Raw genomic sequence first — 11,524 nt, forward strand, 5'->3', positions numbered from 1 at the left:
TGTCTCATCAGTGTCTAATGTGCTTTCAGAGTGTTCTCTCGTGTGTGCGTCCGGTCCAACACAAACCTGCACCCCGATTCCAGATGTATCCAGGATAGGACTCATGTGCTTTTTTAAAATGTATTTTTATCCAGGTGGTCATATTATAAGAATATTTCACACACACACACACACACACACACACACACACACACACACACACACACACACACAGGCACACATATATATAGATGTCTCTCCACTTTTCTCCAAACCTTAATGTTAATCTCCTTACAGTATGATGTCATGAGAAGTTAGATGAGGTATGTCATCATCAGACAAAAGGATGGAAAGTCTGGGTGGAGACAGTCAAAGACTGTCTCAGTAGTGGCACAAAAGAAATATGAGCAAATTCAATATTCAAATAAAAAGCTGTTGCATAACCAGTAACAGAATAAAAGATAATAAAATGATGGCCACGAAATGTATGTTTTGTGTGAAGAGGGATCCAATGGTCTAAAACAGAAATCACTGCCCTGCATCAAGTTTGCTGAAGAAAATTCAGTACTGGTTTCTCAGTAACCTTCTCACAAAATATGGGGCATTTCGTAGCATTGTTGCTTCGGACAACCATTTGTAAGATGATACACAGGATTATTTTCTGTGTATTCTATGCATTATTCCTTAACCATTAGACATGATTAGACAAGCCACATTACAACTATTTTTTCAATTCTCAGCTAATTTTCACATTAATTAATGAATCTGAAGACACTAATTTATGCCTAATCCTGATTTCCACTGTTTTGCACTGTGAGTCAAATGATAGATGAAAAGAAATGTGAATAAGAACTATTTTAGATTAGTTGTTATTTATTGGTTACTAATTAAATGTTAGTAAATGGGTGACTTTGATCGTGTGACTCAAGCGTGTGATGTTTATTGGGGACATTCTCAAATAAGACCAAATAAATGTTTTTAAATAAATGGATACATCTGATATCTGTTTGAGAAGTGTCCTCAGATGTTGGGCTGGAGTGTATGAGAGACTCACAGCAGGATCCGGTGGAGGGAGTCTCTTCTCCATGGTCTTCAGCCAGTGTCGCAGAGCCCTGATCTGACCTCTGAACTCACTCTGCCACTGACTCCAATCCTCTGAATCCATCCTAGCAACAGTACAAGAACACATTCACACCTCACATATACAGTGGGAAGAGTGGGGACAAAGAAGCAGCTCAAAAATTATTATCAAATATATATATCCATTCCCATTTCCAACTCCATTTCCCAGAATCCCATGCTTAGGGCTAATGACCACCAAGTGTTCCCCATTACCACCCCCCTATTAATTCTGTGTTTAGACTCTCAATGATTGCGAAGTCTTGTTTTGTTTCTGTCTGGCATTCCTGAGCATTTTCCCAGTATTTGTTCCTACCGTGTATGATCTTGGATTGTTTATTCTAATTGTTGGATTTTGATTCTCTGCTGCCTGCCCCGACCTCTTGTTACTGGTTCTGATTTTGGATATCCCCAGACATACTTCAAGCTGTGCTCTGATTACTGCCTGTCTGACCATTCTCTATAATAAACTACTGCATATGGATCCGAACGTCTCTGACTCCTTGTCACAGTAGTAATAGAATAGAATAGAATAGAATAGAATAGAATCGATAATTAAACATTATTGTATGCAAGGCTGTGCTGTATGTGAATGTAGTATAATGTTACACATGGCAGAGAGTGGAAGCTGAGATGGAATGGTGGTCTTAACTGGTTTTGTCTGGTCTTGACTTCTGTGCCCATCCCTCATGGTGTTCCACAGGGTTCTAGTTTTGGCACTTTATTGTTATTGCTCTGCATGTTTCCCCTAGACTTCATTCTCCAGAAATATAATATTAACTATCATTGCTGATTACCTCCAACTTTACCTTCCAATCAAACTTGAAAATGACTCTTTTAAAACATCTCTTCACGTGTTTTAACAAAGTGAGAACTTGGATGGCTAATAATTTATTGCAACTAAACACTGACAAAACTGAGGTGCTTCCTCTGCACTCATTAGTACTCTTACAAGTAAGGCTAGGTTCCTTTAGTAATAACTTACAACACCATTCAAAAATTTTCGATTCATTACTACAATTTAACAAGCGCTTTAACACGGTTGTAAATAGTAACTTCTTCCACCTCAGACCAAGTAAAATGTTTTCTCTCTCTAAAAGATATTGAAATTGTTATCCTCTTCCAGGCTGGACTATTGTAACTCTCTGTGTGTCGGCATTCCTCAAAGCACACTATCTGGGCTTCAGATGGTTAAGAATGGGACATAGCGGCAGCCAGATAGCTGACAGGAAAAAAGAGTGAGCATATTACTCCTGTTCTTGTGTCATTACACTTGCTCCCTTTAAAAATCTGAGTAGATTTTTAGATCCTTCTTTTTCATTTTAAATGAAAATATAAAATAGGAAATGGAAATTATATGTGTAGTTTACCCATACCGTCTTCCTTTCTGAGCGGCTGCATCCTGAAACAAAGGGACACCAACTGAACACACTCTTATTAAACAACAACAAGCACATACTTATTGATTCATTCACAATTCACTATTATTTGCAAATGGAATATTTTCAGCTTGACCTCTCTGCTGATCTGAAGACATACCATAGAGCCACTATCATGCAGCATGGGCACAGTTAATGCAGGAGGAGCAGAGAGGCTGTCGGCAGTGTAATGGCACAAAGGCAGGCCATCCATAAATGTGTCTCCTTCTGGGTTCTGTCTTTCATCCTAAAGATTTAACATAATGTCAATCTGAGCCTGCCATTGAACTTCCCTACCACCAGAGGATAGCATCCACTGAATACTGACTGCTTCTCTAATCAGCACCATACTTCCTGTCTGTCTGTTTAAGCAGTCTGGTGATTATTCATCTTTGTTCTTTAACTGCTTACTTTGTAAAAGTATTCTGATATATGATTGCTAGAAATGTGTACTGTACTGTTTATATATTGGGATTTCATAGTGACATGGATGATCATTTAGGTTAAACAAAAGATAAAAGATAAAACACCAACTCTACGAAGTCTGGAAGTGATCTTTCCAAAATAATATTTATTTACACTTGAGTATAGTGTCATTAACCCATTCTGTATTACCACTATCTCACAAGGAAAAAGTTCATCCACCAGTTAGTATTTCATACATCTTTTAGTCATATAATCTTCCATATATTGGTTTCAATTCAAAAATCTATTCTTCATCTTCTTAGAACATTTTATAGCAATTTAGTAAAACATGCAACAAATATTTTACATATACAACATCAAAAAAAAAAAAAAAAAAAGTCAAGTCAAGTCCAATTAATATAAAAAGAAGCAAAGAAATACATGGGATGCAACAGATGACCAAAACATGTTTGTTTGTTTTTTGTTACAGGAAATGTAAAAAAAAAAAAAAAAAAAAAAAAGAACAAAAATGTAATTGCCGTACACTAAATTAGCCTAAATACATTCATTAAAAGATGTAATCAGTATTTATTTGTATTATGGAAATGTGTAATGCAATACAATGGTTTGTATACTGTATCTAATGCATTGAGTGCTTTATTTAAAAACTCATGTTGGGGCTAGAAACAATGTAGGCAATAGAACTCTGAGATTCTACATATAAGTCCACTTTAATATCAATTTAATGGATCCAATTCTTTTGTCATTTTGAATCATTTTGTGTAAACTCCAAAGTCCAGCTCCCAGCTGATGAAAACAGGAGCAATCCACTAAAGTGTCAGTTCTTGAAATGATATCCAAGGCAAACTTCAAGGTAGCCCTAGCCTCTAGTGTCTTCATGCAAATGGCAGAAGCAATGGAAGGAGGAAACCCTCAGTGAGGCTCTAAAAATAACAAAAAAATAAATCTGTGAAGCAACAAAACAGTAAATGAAGGGCAACAGAAATATCATAGGTACATAAAAAGCAAAATCATAGAGAGATAGTGAATATTTAATAAATACCAGAATGTCTAAGAATGTGGGCTGCTGATGAGCATCATTCATCTCCAGATCAAAGACCAAATGGGAGGCATCATCAAGGTCTCCATATCTAGTAACCAATGATCTCTGTGAGAGAAAAGTGTGACAAAACAGACACTATAAATGACACAAGAATTTTTATATGGCTTAATGCTACATAAGAAGCTGTCAATTGTGCTCATTAGGAAACTGCGGCAAAAAATGTAAATTTAGTTTAACTTACAAGTACTACATTTCATCCAGATCTGCCCAGATGTTATGAGTGAGGAATGGATCTGACACCAGAGCCATTTGAAATCTTCACTGGATATCACATCAGTGGAGGACTGACAGTAAATCTGGGCCTTGAGGACTCCTTTATAGGGTAGACAGTTTTGAAAAGGACTTTGGAGACGGACTGGATCCAGTAAATGAAAAATGGACTTTCAAAACAAAAATATCATCCAGTTTTAGGGGACATTAAATTGGATTGTTGTACAGTCCTTGCTCCTCCTTTAGTGTTTATATATGTTTATGTATAGGTGTAGTGTTTTTTTGTTTTTTTTTACATTCTGTGAAACCAGCGGCAACCTATATTTGATATGATGGCTAGCATCCTCTAATATACCCATCAATCAAATGTATACAAATATGTAAAAAAAATAATTGTAAAAAAAAAAAAGTGAATCTAATTACTTTTCTTTTTGTAAAACTTGGTATATTTCTTCTGGTACATTATGCTTAAATAAACCCAAGTATAAAAATTATTTCCTAAAGTAACATGTAGAAATGTAAATGTAAGTAATATTAAAGTAATATTACAGTCTGATCAGAGTTTCATAAAAAAAAAAAAAAAAAATGCCGTATTTGAACTTTTCCTGATTTTAGATGCTGTACTTAGTATAAAATAAGAAAAGAAAAAAGAAAAATATCACTTTCAAAATATGTATTATCTGTATGAACTGAAATAAAGCTAAATTGGACTACTATGATTAAAGCTAACCAGGCAATACTTCTTATGCATCCAAAATAAATAAAATGGGAACTTAACCATTGCCAGACAAAAAGATAATGGTAGTTTTTGGAATGCATTTTCCTATAGCAAACACATGCAAAGCAGAATAAGTTGATTTTTTTTTCTTGAATTAATTTCTGTATCTTATGCAACTGTAGTGTATAGAGTCAGCATTAATAATGAAAGCTGCAGGACCAAGTGGCAGGTTTGTTGTGAGGTCCGTCTTTAAAATCTGCGACTGTAACTAGAAGAAGTATATGAGGATGAGGAGAAGTTCATGCTGAATCCAGAGCCAGTAGCATCAACACTCCCTCTTCTTGAACCTGACCTAGAGCCTGTTCTGGATCCAGAACGAGAACCAGAAGCTGATGCAGCACCGCTGACATTGTAGGGACTGTAAAGACCTTTACTGGATACTGATGAAGCTTCCAGAAGCCTAAGGCCAGATCCCTCCTCAACCATGCTTCTGTCCATGGCATCTTTGTAGGAGATCTTCAGTTTGGTTTTCGGGCAAGTAAGGTATTTTGTGTAAGCACTCACATCTCTGAGCTTTTGTGCTGTACGGCCATCAATTACACCTTTCCTGATTGCCTCTTCTAGGGAGATTCGTCCCTCAGCCTCTGGCTCAATAAGGCCACCAGTGAGATACTGCACTTCCAGGAAACGTTGCCCTGCCTCATAGTAAAGCCAGCCTTTCTTAAGAGCCTGAGCAGCAGACATTCTGACTTTAGTGCGAGGATCCTCAAACCCATGGAAAGCTTTCTGGGCCAAGTTGAGTCTGTCAACCATTTTCTTTTCTATAAGACCCTTCTCTGTGGCTTCAGTAACTGAGAATTTCTCTCCAGTAGATGGGTCTATTATGCCACCAGTGCAAGCCTGTGCCTCCAACAGTCTCTGGCCAGATATTGAATCCACTAAGTTCCTACGCATGGCTTCAGTGACTGAAACTTTTTCTAGGCTATCTGTATCAAGAATTCCAGCCACAGGACCGGTCTCATCAGTTGGATCATTCCATACAGTTGCAGGAGTTTTGATGGAAGGTATGGGGCTCATTGGATAAGAAGAGGTGGAACCAAAGGAAGAAGAGCGGGAACGGAAGCCACTCATGTTTCCAGATAACATATCAGCAAATTCTGTGATAGAGAGGGTGCCAGCACGGTACTGCTCAATTGCACTCTGGTCGATAAGACCTCTTGCAATAGCATCATCAATGTCATACTGTCGGCCTGATCTTCGGTCGATGAGTATAGACTTTTCAACTCCTTCTGATGATGTCATTGTGATTTCTTCCCACTCACACTCTTGCTCTGAAAGTTCAAGGTAAGTCTGATGGTCAATTAGTCCATTGCGGTAGGCTTCATACACAGACATCTCTTTGCCAGAATCAGGATCAACAATGACGACTCTGCGTTTGCGAACAGAGGATTTGGAAGACGTCTTTCTTTCGCGTTTCTTTTCTTTAAGAAGCAAGAGCACAAGACCTGTGTCTGGGTCGACAATACACCTGTCCATCAGTTGCAAGTAGGTGAGATTCTCCTCTGTGTTTGGGTCAAAGAAGCCCTTGGTGTCATCCGATGGGTCACTGAGGATCTCATTCATCTCCTCATCGAAAAAGCCTCGGTTGTAGGCAACTTCAACTGGCAATCGATGACTCTGCTCTGGGTCAATGATTCCTCCAGTAGCAATCTGGGCTTCGAGAAGACGAATTCCATGGTCTCTCAAAATCAGACCCTTTTTCATAGCCTGGAACAGGGAGATCATTTTGCCTGTATAAGGATCTCTATAGCCAGTCACAGCCCTCTCAGCAGACAGGAGTTTATCTTTGAACTCTGGACCGACAATTCCCATCTTGACTGCTTCATTTACAGTTAACTTTAGGTTCTTGATAGGGTCAATGATATAACCTGTAGCTGCTTGAGCTTCCAGCAACTCAAAAGCAGTGCCTGGTCTGATCATATTCTTTTTCATGGCTTGGTAGATAGATAGTCTGTCTTTAGTAGACTCCACAAACACGCCGGCAATACAGCTTGAGCCCTCAAGATATTTTCGCAAGCTATTGCTCACCTCCTCCACTGTTTAGGAGTCCTTCATTAAGCTTGCTGACTGTTTGTTCATCAATGATTTTTGAGCGGAATAACTCTTCTATTGTTATTTCTTTTCTGAGTCCTTTGAAGAGCAATCTTTTGGCTCCTAGAGACAACAGATATTGCCCATCTTTGTCTATCTTGCATCTTTTCAGGAGCTGAGAATATGAAACTTTTTCATCATTCAGTGGGTCTACGAATCCCTTAAACTCATCGGAGATCTTTCATTTGTCTCTTTATTAATATATCCACGTTGTGTGGCAATCTCTGTTGGCAAATGGAAGTTATATTCTGGATCAATGATACCGCCTGTTGCTGTTTGAGCTTCAAGAAGCCTTAGGGCATAGTCCTCTGGGATAAGATCCTTTTTCATTGCTTGAAAGAGGGAGATTACCTTTCCACTATATGGATCCTTATAGCCAGTGACTGCTCTCTCTGCAGACAGGAGCTTATCATGAAGTTCTGGGCCCACCACGCCTTTACGCACTGCTTCATCTACAGTGAGCATTTCATTCCTGACAGGATCAATAATGAATCCAGTGGCTGCTTGAGCTTCCAAGAGGGCCATTGCAATTTCTTGCTTCATCAGCTCTCTCTTCATTGCTTGATAAATGCTCATCTTGGAATTTGAATCAGTAACCACACCAGCAACACAGCCAGTTCCATACAAATATTGCTTGACTCTTTGCATCTCCATGACATCACGCATGGTCTTATTCTCTTTCTTCAGAAGGTTGTAAGTCTCAAGGTCGATGATACGGGCATTGTAGAGATCTTCAATAGTTATTTGACGTCTGCTTGTGCTGCTGGTCTGGGTGCTCCTCCCTGTAATGATTTCTCTCTGCTCCAGAATCTCAATTATAATGATAATCATTCGTTCCTTTGTTATGTTGCCAGAACGATATTCTTCTAGAAGCCGAGCCCTCTGATCTTCAGGTAGTAGATTTGAATTCATAACATCCCAGAGAGACATAGAGCCCTGACTCTCAATGGGTAGGTCAATCTGGGTATTGGATAGATCACTCTGGGTTTGTTCTTCACTGTAAAGGTATGTTTTCTCCACAACCGTTGGGCCTGTGGTTTGGACAGCTTTAGTAGATGTAAGCCTGTTTCAGGATCTGCCATGCACTTGTCTTTCAACTGTTTGTATGATACGTTCTCATCAGATGCAGGGTCAGAGAAGTACTGTGCTTTCAGCAATGCTGCTGGCCAGCTGTTTGGTAACATATCCACGCTGGATTGCATTCTCAACAGGAATACGATGACTGTTTACTGGATCAATAATTCCACCAGATGCCAGTTGTGCCTCAAGAGAGGCATAGCATGTTCTTTGGGGATGAGGTCCTTGTCCATGGCTTGATATAGGGAGATCTTATTGCCTGTGAATGGGTCTTTATATCCAGTGACAGCTTTTTCAGCAGAGAGAAGTTTCTCATGAAGCTCTGGGCCAACAAGTCCTGCTTTAACAGCATCATCCACAGTGAGACATTCATTTCTTGATGGATCCACAATAAATCCTGTGGCAGCTTGAGCTTCAAGCAAGGCAATACCTGTGTTCTGTCTGAGGAATTTCATTTTCATTGCTTGGTAGATGCTAACTTTCTCTTTTGTAGGCTCAAGGTAAAGTCCAGCAATGCTTTCAGAGCCTTGGAGATACTTATTGACTGAAGCATTTTTGCTGACCTCTTTTGGAGTGTTTTTACCTTGTTCCAGCAAATCATAGGTAGACTTATCAATGATTTTAGAGTCAAATAATGACTTGGCCTGTAACTGGTGCCCTGAGTCCCTTAAAGCATCCCTCTTCTTGTTTCTTTGCATCTTTCTTAGTAACAATTTCAATTAAAACCTTTATAATCTTCTCAATGGTCATTTTCCCAGATCTGTATTGCCTTATTAAGTCAAGCCTTTGCTCTTCAGTGATATAGTCAGAGTAAATGAGCTCCCATAAGGTAACTTTTCTCCCTTTGAATGGTCCACTCTGAAGTTCAACAGTTGCCTGATTCATTGTGTCTTTGGTCTGGGCATCAGTGTACTTCATCTCCTCTTTGGCATTGATAGCTTGTTCAGACAAAGGCAGAAGGTGAAGGCCAGTCTTTTTGTCAGTAACACATCGTTTGTAAAGCTGTAGATATGTGAGATATTCCTGAGTGTTTGGGTCAAAGTATCCCTTAACTTCATCACTTGGGCTACTCAAAAACTTCTGGGTTGCATCATCAAAGCAGGCCTTTGCACAGGCAATGTCATGTGGAATACGGTGACTTTGAACAGGATCAATAATGCCTCCTGTTGCCAGTTGTGCATCAAGCAGTCGAATTCCTTGTTCCTTCATGATCAGGTCTTTCTTCATAGCCTCAAACAGAGAAATGGGTTTTTCCAGTGTAAGGATCTTTTATAGCCAGTGACAGCTCTCTCTGCAGACAGTAGTTTTTCATGAAGTTCTGGACCAAACAACCCCTGCTTTGACAGCCTCATCTACTGTAAGTTTTTGGTTTTTAACAGGATCTATGATATATCCCGTGGCAGCTTGTGCTTCCAAGAGATTAAGAGCAGGTCCATGTCTCATCATGTTCTCTTTCAGGGCATCATAAAGGGACATTGTTTGTTTGGTTGAGTCATATAATTACTCCAGCAATGCAGTTAGAGCCTTTCAAAGCATTGCGCACATGCTCCATCTCAGACAGCGTCTTTTACCAGCATTTGTCCTTTCTGCAACTTGTTATAGAGATCTTTGTCAATAACTTTTGATTCAAGAAGTTTTGAAGCAGGTACAGGTGCTCTCAGGCCATCAAAGGCAAGCTCATTCTTTTCTCTTTTCCTCTGCCACAGTTAGAACAATTTTGATTATCTTTTCAACTGTAATTTTCCCTGTTTTGTACTGGCGGATAAGATCTTTTTCTGGTCTTCTGTGAAGTACTCAGAGTTTATAATCTCCCATATGGTCACAGTCTTTCCTTTAAAACGGCCGAATGGCACAGACACTGTTGTCTTGTCAAACACATCTCTTGTTTCCTCATCTGTGAATATCCTGGCATTTTGAAGCAGCCTCCTCAGAAATGGGCAAAAGTAGAAGTCCTGTTCCTGGATCAGTGACACATCTTTCTAGTAGCTGTTGGTACAACAGATTTTCTTGGGTGTTTGGATCATAGAATCCCTTGACATCATCTGTTGGATTTTGTATTATTTTATAAGTGGCTGCATCAAACTGTCCCTGCTTATAAGCTATTTCATTAGGCACACGATGACTATTGACTGGATCAATAATGCCACCTGTTGCTATCTGAGCCTCAAGCAACCTGATGGCATGATCCTCCCCAATGAGACCCTTCTTCATAGCTTCAAAGAGGGAGATCTTTGCCTCTGTGTATGGATCTTTGTAGCCAGTGACAGCTCTCTCTGCAGACAGCATCTTGTTATGAAGTTCAGGTCCAATTAGCCCCTCTTTAACTGCCTCATTGACAGAGAGTTTTTTGTTTTTAATTGGGTCTATTATGTATCCAGAAGCAGCCTGTGCCTCCAGCAGCACTAGCCCTGTCCCAGGAGCAATCTTTTTCTCCTTGACAGCTTGATAGATGGGCATTTTTTGATTTGGATGCACCAGCAGGCCACCAATGCAGTTCTTGCCCCTGAAGAACTGTTTTAAGTTTGTCTGTCTTACTGAGTTCTTCAACTGTGGTGTCACCACTCTGGAGCTTATCATAATCCATTTTTGCTTAAAAAGTCCTGTTTCAAAAAGTCTACTCTTGCGGGCACCTTCTCACGAATGCCATCAAATGATAATGGAGAGAAGCCATGTGTGCTGTCAACTTCATCAGAAATACTTTGACCATTGAGGACTTTTTTGCATTCTGTCTGGATGTGAATCTCCTGGGTGATTTTTTGAGCAACTTCAAGCTGCTGAAGTTTCTCACGCAGTTTCTGGTTTTCCTCAGCAAGAACCCTTTCTTGTTCAAGCCTTTTCCTTTCAAGTTCTTGCATCTCTTTCTGCTTGTTGAGCATCTCCTGTTCAGCCTCTTTTTGTTTTATCAGAGCAGCATCCATAGTGGCCTTCAGTTTAATCTTATCGTCCTCCATTTGTTTTCTTTGACGTTCCTGCTCATCCTTAAGTGCTTTTGACTTTTTGACCTCTTCTTCAAATTGGCTCTCCAACTTCTTCTTTTCATCCTCAATTTGCTTTTCCTTCTTCAGGAGCATCTCCTTTTCTGACATAAATGTCTGCTGGAGAATTGTTTTCTCCTGTTTAATTTGTTCTTGCTGAGCATTCGCCATCTGTAAAAGAACAAACAATGAACAAAGTTAAAACAATGTTAAAAAATACATTCAAATACATATAATTTAAATTATCTAAATATCCATTTTAAGATTAATGAGAAATCATAAGGGAATATAATCAAAGACTGGAACATTTGTAACAAAAAAGCATCTGATTTAAGGCAATGTTAGTTTT

General features: G+C 39.2%; 1 pseudogene; it reads right to left on the reverse strand.

Annotated features, from left to right (window-relative positions):
• Positions 1 to 3,067: 3,067 nt before the first annotated feature.
• On the reverse strand, positions 3,068 to 11,383 carry LOC113068796 (plectin-like; annotated as a pseudogene).
• Between the last annotated feature and the right edge of the window lie 141 nt (positions 11,384 to 11,524).

This window comes from Carassius auratus, unplaced genomic scaffold (assembly GCF_003368295.1).
Source record: "Carassius auratus strain Wakin unplaced genomic scaffold, ASM336829v1 scaf_tig00000038, whole genome shotgun sequence".
NCBI classification, from domain to species: domain Eukaryota; kingdom Metazoa; phylum Chordata; class Actinopteri; order Cypriniformes; family Cyprinidae; genus Carassius; species Carassius auratus.